Below are 11,561 nucleotides of genomic sequence, written 5' to 3'. Positions count from 1 at the left end.
CGGGTTTGATTTACTGACACACAAAGAACATCTGACTGTACATGAATCACTACCTATCAGATCAGACATTAGAATTAACACATGTTGCATTATTGTCGAGTCCAGGCACTGCACAATATTTTGTAATCCTCAACGGCATGTTTATTGCTTGGTAGCTCGATCTAGTTTAGCACCACGTAGGCCTATGTTACTTAGGCTACCTATTCTATTGCATGTCATGAGTGAATCGGTGGGCGGGACTAAACGTTCAGGCAGTTATGAAGTAGGCGTTGATCTTCTGCGGCGGTGGTGCTTGCTGCCCTTTGACGTCATAGATCCCCACTTTTTGTCGTTTGCTGGGTCAGATGTCAATAAAAGCTTTTATTGGACTAACAAGGAAGTTTTCAGCTCTAAAACTTACAGGATAGTCTCAACAACCTTCCCCTAGCTAGCTTACTACTTGTTTAATAGGTTGTCTTGATGACAACCAGATCAGTACAATTATCCCTCTTCTTTGCTCATACATACTTTCCGTAAACACAGTTACACAACATTGAACTTCAGATTAAATGATGAGATTTAGGGGTAAAAATAAATAACCTACAGTATATATGGCACACATGTATGGGGAAAACAGCTGATAACACGTTAAATCAGAGATAATCCCTCTTGAATTTTTGATAGGCTAGAGGGCATACCGTGGCTTAAAGCAGCCCAAAAAAAACATGATTGTGGCTGGAATAGAAATAGGATATTCCAGCATTTAAACTCATGGTGCCATTTAAGAAAATGCTAATAGATAATAATTAAAAAGATATTATCATCAGATATGAATCTTGAGATATGGAAAAGCATATTGAGGAGGCTGAAATTACAACTTGACTAACTGAAAGGTCAGGCTAAGGGGAATGTCTCTGAGTATTTATATGAGGTAAGCTTGCCAGCAGGATCAGAAGGAGGTAGCTGCAGAAAACGGCAGTTTAAATCAGTCCATCAAATGAAAACAAGCTTAAGTGATTGGAAAATCTGGTAACACTTTATTTAACAGTGTTATTGTTACACTCGTAGTACAGAGAGTGGTGCAGGTATGACATCAGAACCTAGAAGTCTAATTCAACGCTGGTTCCTTTTGAGATTTTCCTATGGGGTTTTATAATTGGGTTTTTCAATTAATGTGTAAAATAAAGCCTGTGGTAAACATATCTTGACTATACTTTGATGTTTTGTTAGACAACGTAAATTACACACACCTATAGCAAAAACACAAATTTGAAAACAGTTATGTTGATTTTTGAAAACATACATTTTTTTTATAAGTGTAGTAAGGTTAGTTGATATGGGAAGAAGGAGGCGGGAACCGGTGAACGTTCACAAACTTTAATATATAAAATAAACAAATACAAAATAAAAGTAAATGCTGGCAGACCTTCACAGACATCTGCCGGCCACACAAACATAATAAAACATAACATAAAATCCAGGCCTGGTCCTCTCTCGTCCTTCACTGTCATCTCTCCTCCTTTTATGCTTCAGGAGCTCCTCCGTGAGAGATACGAGACTGGTGCAACATGCAACTAGCGATTTCCCCCGTTCCCTGCTCCTCCCCTTCATGGCGGACGGCAGCAGGCTCCGGCCCACGGCGAACGGCGGCAACTCCTCTGCTCCCTCTCGGACGGCAGCCACCTCATCTCGACCCAGGAGCATGGCAGCGAATTATCTGTCCCATCTGTTGATCAAACGCTCCAGCACCACCGCCTTGGGCAGCAACATGCGGTCTTCACACACTCGCACTGCCCGACCTCCTCAGCACCTCGATCCCCCTCAGCAACAAGGGCTTTCCGACAGCATGTCTCTCCTTCCTCCTGGCCTTCGGCACCAATGTAGTAAGGTTAGTTGATACAGGAAGAAGGAGGCGGGAACCGGCGAACGTTCACAAACTTTAATATATAAAATAAACATTATATAAAATCCAGGCCTGGTCCTCTCTCGTCCATTACTGTCATCGCTCCTCCTTTAATGCTTCTAGAGCTGAGTGTGTGCAGTTTACGTTGTAGAACAAAACATCAATGTATCGTCAAATTAGTGACGTTTACCACAGGCTTTGTTTTACTCATAAATTGAAAAACCCCATAGGAAAATCTCGAAGGAACCAGCAGCGAATTAGTCTTCCGGGTTCTGACATCATACCTGCACCACTCTATTGAGCAGGCCTGAGGTTCCCTTTCGTGGGAACTGTCGACGCTGCGTGGTAACGCATTGGGAACCTTCTGCGTGATGTCGTCACTGAAGCACTCATGTATCTAGCCATTCGCGAAGCGAGACATCAGAAACGGGTGACGTCATGGACCAGGAAACTATAAAGCATACTCGGATGCAGAGCACGCCAGCTTCTGTGTCTTCAGCAAGCGCTCTGTTATCTTGTGTGTCTTATTTGGTGTTGTTTGTCCCGCTTCATTTGCAAAACATTATCTCTTCGTCTGAGGACAAGAGCTTTGCAGTACGCCATACATATATATATATAACGCACCCGCGTTACATCTCTCTTCCTCCGAGGAGGTTGATGTGATGAGCGTGGGGGAAGAGGAACCGCCATCCTCTTCCCCAGCACATGAGGAGCTCCTGGAGGTAGTGACCAGGGCTGTGGCCAAATTAAAAATCGACTGGCCAGCAGAGCGCTTTCTGCCCGCTCGGTCACTACCCCAGCGTCGGGGTTTGCCTTTCTTTCCTGACCTCCACACCGAGGTCTCGAGGTCATGGAAAAAGCCGGCATCTTATCGCGTGTTCAGCCTCCAAACCTCAATGTATAGTAACATTGTGGGGCTGAAACAGCAAGGCTATGCGGCGATGCCTCGGGTGGAAGAGACGCTTGCGGGCTATCTCTCCCCTGAGTCTGCATCGTCGCTGAAAACCCCGACGTTGCCCACCAAGCTACTAAAGACCACATCAAGCTTGGTGGGCAAGGCTTACATGGCAGCAGGTCAGGCGGCGCCATGCTTACACACCATGTCACTCCTACAAGCATATCAAGCTGACCTGCTGGGGGAAGTGGAGAATAGTGGGGAGGCCACATATGAGTGCATCCAGGAAATCAGGATGGCAACTGACCTGGCTCTCCTTGCCACCAAAGAGACGGCAAAAGAAATCGGCCGCTCTATGGCAGCCCGGAAGGCTTCGAAGCGGTCCTGATGTCTGTGGGTCAGGAACCGATGAGAGCGGCCCCCTCCGAAGGGAGCCGGCGAAAAATACATCTAACAGCCGTTCCCCTTCGGCGCCCTCAGGAGATCGTTATGCCAACCCTGCCACCCAGTGTGCGTCAGGGCGCAGCGGTCTCCACCGACCCTCCGAGGAGGGCCGGCCACTTGATTCGATTGTTCTCTGCCGGTGCGCCGCTTCAGAGCGACGAGTCAGGTGCTCAAAAAACACCAGAGGCCAGTCTCGAGAGACTGGTTCCCTTAGTAAATTTTCTGGTAGAATGGAAACTTCTCCCGAATATATCAAAATGGGTGCTGCTCACTATAAAAGAGGGTTACAAGATCCAGTTTGGGTCTCGCCTGCCCAGATTCAACGGGTTTTTCCCACAGTGGTAACCCCCGAGCAGTCTCTGGTTATGGAACAAGAAGTTGCGACACTTTTGCGAAAAGGAGCTATAGAAAAGGGTTCCTCCTCCCAGCAATCAATCAGGGTTCTACAGCCGTTATTTCATTGTTCCAAAGAAGGATGGAGGTCTACGACCTATCATAGATTTACATGTGCTAAATCGCTCAATACAAAAGCTCAAGTTCAAGATGCTGACACTCAAACAGATTATACCACAGATCAGGTCCGAGGACTGGTTTGTGGCAATAGACCTGAAAGATGCGTACTTTCATGTGTCCATCCATCCTTCTCACAGGAAGTTCGTCAGGTTTGCTTTCGGGGGCGAAGCTTACCAGTACAGGGTTCTTCCATTTGGCCTATCATTATCACCCCGCACATTCACGAAATGCGTGGACGCAGCTCTGGCTCCGCTGAGGATCCAGGGCATTCGCATACTGAATTATATCAACGATTGGTTGATTCTAGCTCAGTCAGAGCAACTAGCAGTTCAGCATCGAGATGCTGTTCTCTCCCATATGAAGAGGCTTGGGCTGAGGCTCAATGCCAAAAAGAGTGTGCTAGTTCTAGCTCAATCCACCAACTATCTGGGTGTAGTTTGGGACTCCACCACGATGCGGGCACATTTGTCTCTCGCTCGGGTGAGTGCCATTCTTATGGCTATGAAAGGGATGAAGTTAGGCCAGTCACTCACAGTAAAACAGTTCCAGAAACTGCTGGGTCTGATGGCAGCTGCGTCCAACGTAATACCTTTTGGCCTTCTGCACATGAGACCCCTACAGTGGTGGCTCAGGACCAGGGGGTTCTCCCTGAGGGGAAATCCCTTCCGCATGATCAAAGTCTCAAAACGATGTCTTCGTTCTCTGACCATGTGGAAAGACCCCCGGTTCCTGTCCCAGGGACCCGTGTTAGGGGCCACCGTTCTTCGAGTAATGCTTACGACAGATGCCTTTCTCACGAGCTGGGGAGCGATCATGAGTGGTCGCTCAGCTCAGGGTCTTTGGGAAGACCATCAGCTCTCTTGGCACATATATCGGCTAGAGATGATGGCAGAGTTCCTAGCTCTGAAACACTTTCTCCCAGACCTGAGAGGTTACCATGTGTTGGTTCGTACGGACAACACTGCAGTGGTTGCATATATAAATCATCAGGGGGGTCTGCGGTCTCGCCGACTATATTACTTGGCCCTTCAGATCCTCCTGTGTTCTCAAGGGAAGCTGCTCTCGCTGAGGGCAGCTTACATCCCGGGATGTCAAAATGTGGGAGCAGATGCCCTGTCGAGGCAGGGGCCAAAGCCCGGGGAGTGGAGACTCCACCCAGAAGTAGTGGATCTCCTATGGAGAAATTTTGGTCGAGCGGAAGTCGACCTGTTTGCTTCGGGAGAGTCAACCCAGTGTCCGCTCTGGTACTCCCTAACACATCCAGCACCTTTGGGTCTGGATGCTATGGTACAGACGTGGCTGAGGCGTTGCCTATACGCATTTCCCCCGATCGCCCTGCTCCCGGGAGTTCTGGAAAAAGTACGCCGAGAAGGGGCCAGTGTAATACTGGTAGCCCCATTCTGGCCAACAAGGATATGGTTCTTAGACCTAGTGTCACTACTCAATGGCTCCCCCATGGAGCATCCTCTCAGACAGGACCTCCTGTCTCAAGCGGGCGGCATGATTATACATCCCCGCCCAGAACGACTGATACTATGGGCTTGGCCTCTGAGGGGCCCAGACTCGAGATGCTGGTCGAGAATTCCAGAGCTCCCGCCACGAGGAAGTTGTATGCCTACAAATGGAATTTGTTTTCTACCTGGTGTAGACACAATAATACGGACCCAGTCCTTTCTTCTATTAGCTTTGTGCTAAAATTCCTCCAGAAAAAATTCTCGGAGGGCCTATCTCACTCAACCTTAAAGGTTTATGTTGCAGCAATTTCAGCATATCATGCTCCTCTTGAGGGGAATATCTCGGTAGGTCGAGACCCCCTCGTCACACGCTTCCTCCGTGGCACACTGAGGTTGAGGCCTCCAGTGCGCACAAGGCTTCCGACCTGGGACTTGGCGTTGGTCTTACAGGGGTTAGCTGCGGCTCTCTTTGAATCACTAGAGGAGGTTCCCTAGAGGTTCCTCACTCTCAAAACGATTCTTTTATTTGCTATCACTTCTCTGAAGCGGATAGTAGACTTACAAGCACTTTCTGTTGCTCCTTCTTTTCTTGAATTTGCTCCAGGAATGGTGAAAGCATTCCTGTATCCTAGACCGGGTTATGTCCCGAAGGTCCCTACCAATGTCCTAGGCCCCATTGTGCTTCAGTCCTTTTATCCTCCTCCATTTGAATCTGCGGATCAGGAAAAATTGAATCTGTTGTGCCCAGTAAGGGCTTTGGATGCTTATGTCCACAAAGCTGCCCTGTGGCGTAATTGTTTGTCTGTTATGGGTCTCCTAAAAAAGGGGGCCCAGCATCAAAACAAAGAATGAGCAAGTGGGTGGTCGAGGCCATCTCACTTGCATATGAAGCGGCCGGACAGCCCTCTCCTCTGAATGTTCATGCCCATTCGACTAGGGGTATGGCGGCATCAAAAGCTTTGATGTCAGGAGTCTCCATGAACGATATATGTGATGCAGCTGGATGGTCATGCCAGCACACATTTATTAAATATAACAACCTTGATATCGCCTCCACTCCGGGGTCTTCTGTCCTGCCAAGATAACTTTGACAAGTGTTTTGAGCTACGGCTCAGTTGGGATTGCGTTCCCAATGCATTACCACGCAGCGTCGACAGTTCCCACGAAAGGGAACGTCTCAGGTTACAGATGTAACCCTGGTTCCCTTGAGTAGAGAACGAGACACTGCGTCTCTTGCCGTTCCCTTGCACACTTGCACACTTCTTCAGACTTACTTAGAAGCTGGCGTGCTCTGCATCCGAGTGTGCTTTTATAGTTTCCTGGTCCGTGACGTCACCCATCTCTGACGTCTCGCTTCTCGATTGGCTAGATACATGAGTGCTTCAGTGACGACATCACGCAGAAGGTTCCCAATGTGTTACCACGCAGCATCTCGTTCCCTTCTCAGTGAACCAGGGTTACATCTGTAACCTGAGACGATTTGCTTTTGTTTCTTTCTTCTGTGGTGAAATGGGAAAGTTGATTGCTAAACAGTAGATTACCTACTACTGTTCTGTTAATTCTGCTGTATCATATTTGCAACACAAACTTCTAAGGCCTTTAAATTATCGACATGATCAAAATGTTGCTGAAAAACCTTTGTACACAATCTACTACATGCCTTCTGTTGTCTGATTGATAGTTCATATTGTGCCCGTTACTCTGCTTGTGTACTTGTGCTCATTAAAATGCTGCACTGACAAGCACTGTACTGTACATGCTGCGTGGTATTGATTTTTGGTATCAGAGCATTTTATTCTGGGTGGTTTCAAGGGCATTGCTACATAGTTGCGAAGGTGATCAGTGTGGTTTCAAGGGCATATGTACACAGTTGCTAGGGTGATCCCTGTGGATGCTAGGGTTTTGCTATGCTGTTGCTTGGGTGTTCTGGGTGGTCATTAGGGTGTTGCTATGTGGTTGCTAGGGTACTCTGGATGGTTCCAAGGGTGTTGCTATGTGGTTGTTAGGAAACTCTGGATGGTTGCTAGGGTTTTGCTATACCATTGCTAGGGTACTCTGGGTTGTTTCAAGGGCGTTGCTACATGGTTGCGAAGGTGATCAGTGTGGTTTCAAGGGCATATGTACACAGTTGCTAGGGTGATCCCTGTGGATGCTAAGGTTTTGCTATGCTGTTGCCTGGGTGTTCTGGGTGGTTGCTAGGGTGTTGCTATGTGGTTGCTAGGGTACTCTGGATGGTTACAAGGGTGTTGCTATGTGGTTGTTAGGGTACTCTGGATGGTTGCTAGGGGTTTTGCTATACGGTTGTTAGGGTACTCTGGGTTGTTTCAAGGGCGTTGCTACATGGTTGCGAAGGTGATCAGTGTGGTTTCAAGGGCATATGTACACAGTTGCTAGGGTGTTCCCTGTGGATGCTAGTGTTTTGCTATGCTGTTGTTTGGGTGTTCTGGATGGTTGCTAGGGTGTTGCTATGCGGTTGATAGGGTACTCTGGTCAGTTGCTAGAGTGTTGCTACACAGTGGCTAGGGTACTCAGAGTGGTTGTTAAGGTGTTTTGGGTGGTTGCTAGGGTGTTGCTATGCAGTTGCTAGCATATTCTGGGTGGTTGCAAGGGTGTTTCCATGTGGTTGCTAGGGTACTCAGTGTGGATGCTAGAGTGTTGCTATAGGGTTTCAGGACCAGGGGGTTCTCCCTGAGGGGAAATCCCTTCCGCATGATCAAAGTCTCAAAACGATGTCTTCATTCTCTGACCATGTGGAAAGACCCCCGGTTCCTGTCCCAGGGACCCGTGTTAGGGGCCACCGTTCGTCGAGTAATGCTTACAACAGACGCCTTTCTCACGGGCTGGGGAGCGATCATGAGTGGTCGCTCAGCTCAGGGTCTTTGGGAAGACCATCAGCTCTCGGCACATATATCGGCTGGAGATGATGGCAGTGTTCCTAGCTCTGAAACACTTTCTCCCAGACCTGAGAGGTTACCATGTGTTGGTTTGTACGGACAACACTGCAGTGGTTGCATATATAAATCATCAGGGGGGTCTGCGGTCTCGCCGACTATATTACTTGGCCCTTCAGATCCTCCTGTGGTCTCAAGGGAAGCTGCTCTCGCTGAGGGCAGCTTACATCCCGGGACGTCAAAATGTGGGAGCAGATGCCCTGTCGAGGCAGGGGCCAAAGCCCGGGAGTGGAGACTCCACCCAGAAGTAGTGGATCTCCTATGGAAAAATTTCGGTCGAGCGGAAGTCGACCTGTTTGCTTCGGGAGAGTCAACCCAGTGTCCGCTCTGGTACTCCCTAACACATCCAGCACCTTTGGGTCTGGATGCTATGGTACAGACGTGGCCGAGGCGTTGCCTGTACGCATTTCCCCCGATCGCCCTGCTCCCGGGAGTTCTGGAAAAAGTACGCCGAGAAGGGGCCAGTGTATTACTGGTAGCCCCATTCTGGCCAACAAGGATATGGTTCTTAGACCTAGTGTCACTACTCAATGGCTCCCCCATGGAGCATCCTCTCAGACAGGACCTCCTGTCTCAAGCGGGCGGCATGATTATACATCCCCGCCCAGAACGACTGAAACTATGGGCTTGGCTTCTGAGGGGGCCAGACTCGTAGATGCTGGTCTCCCAAACGAGGTTGTGGAGACCATTCTTAATTCCAGAGCTCCCGCCACAAGGAAGTTGTATGCCTACAAATGGAATTTGTTAGGTTGTTAGGGTGTTCTTTATGGTTTCAAGGGCTTTGCTACATGGTTGCTAAGGTGTTCTGGGTGGTTGCTAGGATGTTGCTATGTGGTTGTAAGGGTACTCAGGGTGGTTGCTAGGGTGTTACTGTGCAGTTGCTAGGGGGTTCAGTGTGGTTTCAAGGGCGTTGCTATACTGTTACTAGGGTGTTTGGGGTGGTTCCTAGGGTGTTGCTATGCAGTTGTTAGGGTACTCTGGGTGGTTTCAAGTGTGTTGCTACATGATTGATAAGGTGATCAGTGTGGTTTCAAGGGCGTTGCTACACGGTTGCTAGGGTGTTGCTATGCGGTTGCTAGGGTACTCTGGGAGGTTGCTAGGGTTTTGCTATACGGTTGCTAGGGTACTCTGGGTGGTTTCAAGGGCATTGCTACACAGTTGCGAAGGTGATCAGTGTGGTTTCAAGGGCATATGTACACAGTTGCTAGGGTGATCCCTGTGGATGCTAGGGTTTTGCTATGCTGTTGCTTGGGTGTTCTGGGTGGTTTCAAGGGCATTGCTACACGGTTGTACGGTTGCTAGGTTACTCTGGGTGGTTTCAAGGGTGTTGCTATGTGGTTGCTAGGGTACTCTGGGTGGTTGCTAGGGTTTTGCTATACGGTTGCAAGGGTACTCTGGGTGGTTTCAAGGGCATTGCTACACAGTTGCGAAGGTGATCAGTGTGGTTTCAAGGGCATATGTACACAGTTGCTAGGGTGATCCCTGTGGATGCTAGGGTTTTGCTATGCTGTTGCTTGGGTGTTCTGGGTGGTCATTAGGGTGTTGCTATGTGGTTGCTAGGGTACTCTGGATGGTTCCAAGGGTGTTGCTATGTGGTTGTTAGGAAACTCTGGATGGTTGCTAGGGTTTTGCTATACCGTTGCTAGGGTACTCTGGGTTGTTTCAAGGGCGTTGCTACATGGTTGCGAAGGTGATCAGTGTGGTTTCAAGGGCATATGTACACAGCTGCTAGGGTGTTCCCTGTGGATGCTAGGTTTTTGCTATGCTGTTGCTTGGGTGTTCTGGGTGGTTGCTAGGGTTTTGCTATACGGTTGCTAGGGTACTCTGGGTTGTTTCTAGGGCGTTGCTACATGGTTTCGAAGGTGATCAGTGTGGTTTCAAGGGCATATGTACACAGTTGCTAGGGTGATCCCTGTGGATGCTAAGGTTTTGCTATGCTGTTGCCTGGGTGTTCTGGGTGGTTGCTAAGGTGTTGCTATGTGGTTGCTAGGGTACTCTGGATGGTTCCAAGGGTGTTGCTATGTGGTTGTTAGGGTACCCTGGATGGTTGCTAGGGTTTTGCTATACGGTTGTTAGGGTACTCTGGGTTGTTTCAAGGGCGTTGCTACATCGTTGCGAAGGTGATCAGTGTGGTTTCAAGGGCATATGTACACAATTGCTAGGGTGTTCCCTGTGGATGCTAGGGTTTTGCTATGCTGTTGTTTGGGTGTTCTGGATGGTTGCTAGGGTGTTGCTATGCGGTTGATAGGGTACTCTGGTCAGTTGCTAGAGTGTTGCTATGTGGTTGCTAGGGTGTTGCTATGCAGTTGCTAGCATATTCTGGGTGGTTGCAAGGGTGTTGCCATGTGGTTGCTAGGGTACGCAGTGTGGATGCTAGAGTGTTGCTATAGGGTTTCAAGGGTGTTGCTACACAGGTGCTAGGGTGTTCTGGGTCATTGCTAGGGTGTTGCTATATGGTTTTTAGGGTACTCAGGGTGGTTGCTAAGGTGTTGCTATGCTGTTGTTAGGGTGTTCATTATGGTTTCAAGGGCATTGCTACATGGTTGCTAAGGTGTTCTGGTTGATTGCTAGGGTGTTTCTATGCAGTTGCTTTGATCAGTGTGGTTTCAATGGCATATGTACACAGTTGGTAGGATGTTCTCTGTGGATACTAGGGTTTTGCTATGCTGTTGCTTGGGTGTTCTGGGTGGTTGCTAGGGTATTGCTATGCACTTGCTAGGTTTCGCTGGGTGGTTCCAGGGAGATTTCTATGTGGTTGCAAGGGTGTTGCTATGCGGTTGCTAGGGTACTCTGGGTGGTTGCTAGAGTGTTGCTATGTGGTTGCTAGGATACTCAGGGTTGTTGCTAGGGTGTTGCTATGCAGTTGCTAGGGTACTCTGGGTGGTTGCTAGGTTGTTGCTATGCGGTTGCTAGGGTACTCTGTGTGGTTGATAGGGTGTTGCTACACAGTTGCTAGGGTTTTCTGGGTGGTTGCTAGGGTGTTGCCATGCGAATATCAAACCCCATGTGGCTGAGGCTTAGACTGTGGCTGTTGAAGACGAAGACATGTAACCTTTGAACATTTGCAGAAATAGTAACAAAGGGATTTTTGCAGGATGGGAATGTGCCATTTTTAGCACCACTGGCTTTCTTTTACAAAGAAAAACTGCCATTTATTATCTGTTTTCACTGTATTAGACATACTTTCCAGTATTTTTCTATATTCTTGTACATTCTTAAACTATATATGCTGACACAATAGCCTGCTACAAGAATTGTCATGGGTGAAAAGGTGAAATGTTTTCTCATTCAAAAAAAGAAATGAAGAAACAAATGCTGTTCAAAAATGCTTTTTCGTTTTGAATATTTTTTGAATATTTATCACCACCGTTTTTAATCAATAGTGAGAAAATTACACTACAGTTCTTGCTTTACCTCCATGG

Source organism: Chanodichthys erythropterus, chromosome 13 (genome assembly GCF_024489055.1).
Source record: "Chanodichthys erythropterus isolate Z2021 chromosome 13, ASM2448905v1, whole genome shotgun sequence".
Taxonomy (NCBI): domain Eukaryota; kingdom Metazoa; phylum Chordata; class Actinopteri; order Cypriniformes; family Xenocyprididae; genus Chanodichthys; species Chanodichthys erythropterus.
The sequence above is the reverse complement of the archived record's forward strand: the minus strand, read 5'-3'. Positions refer to the sequence as shown.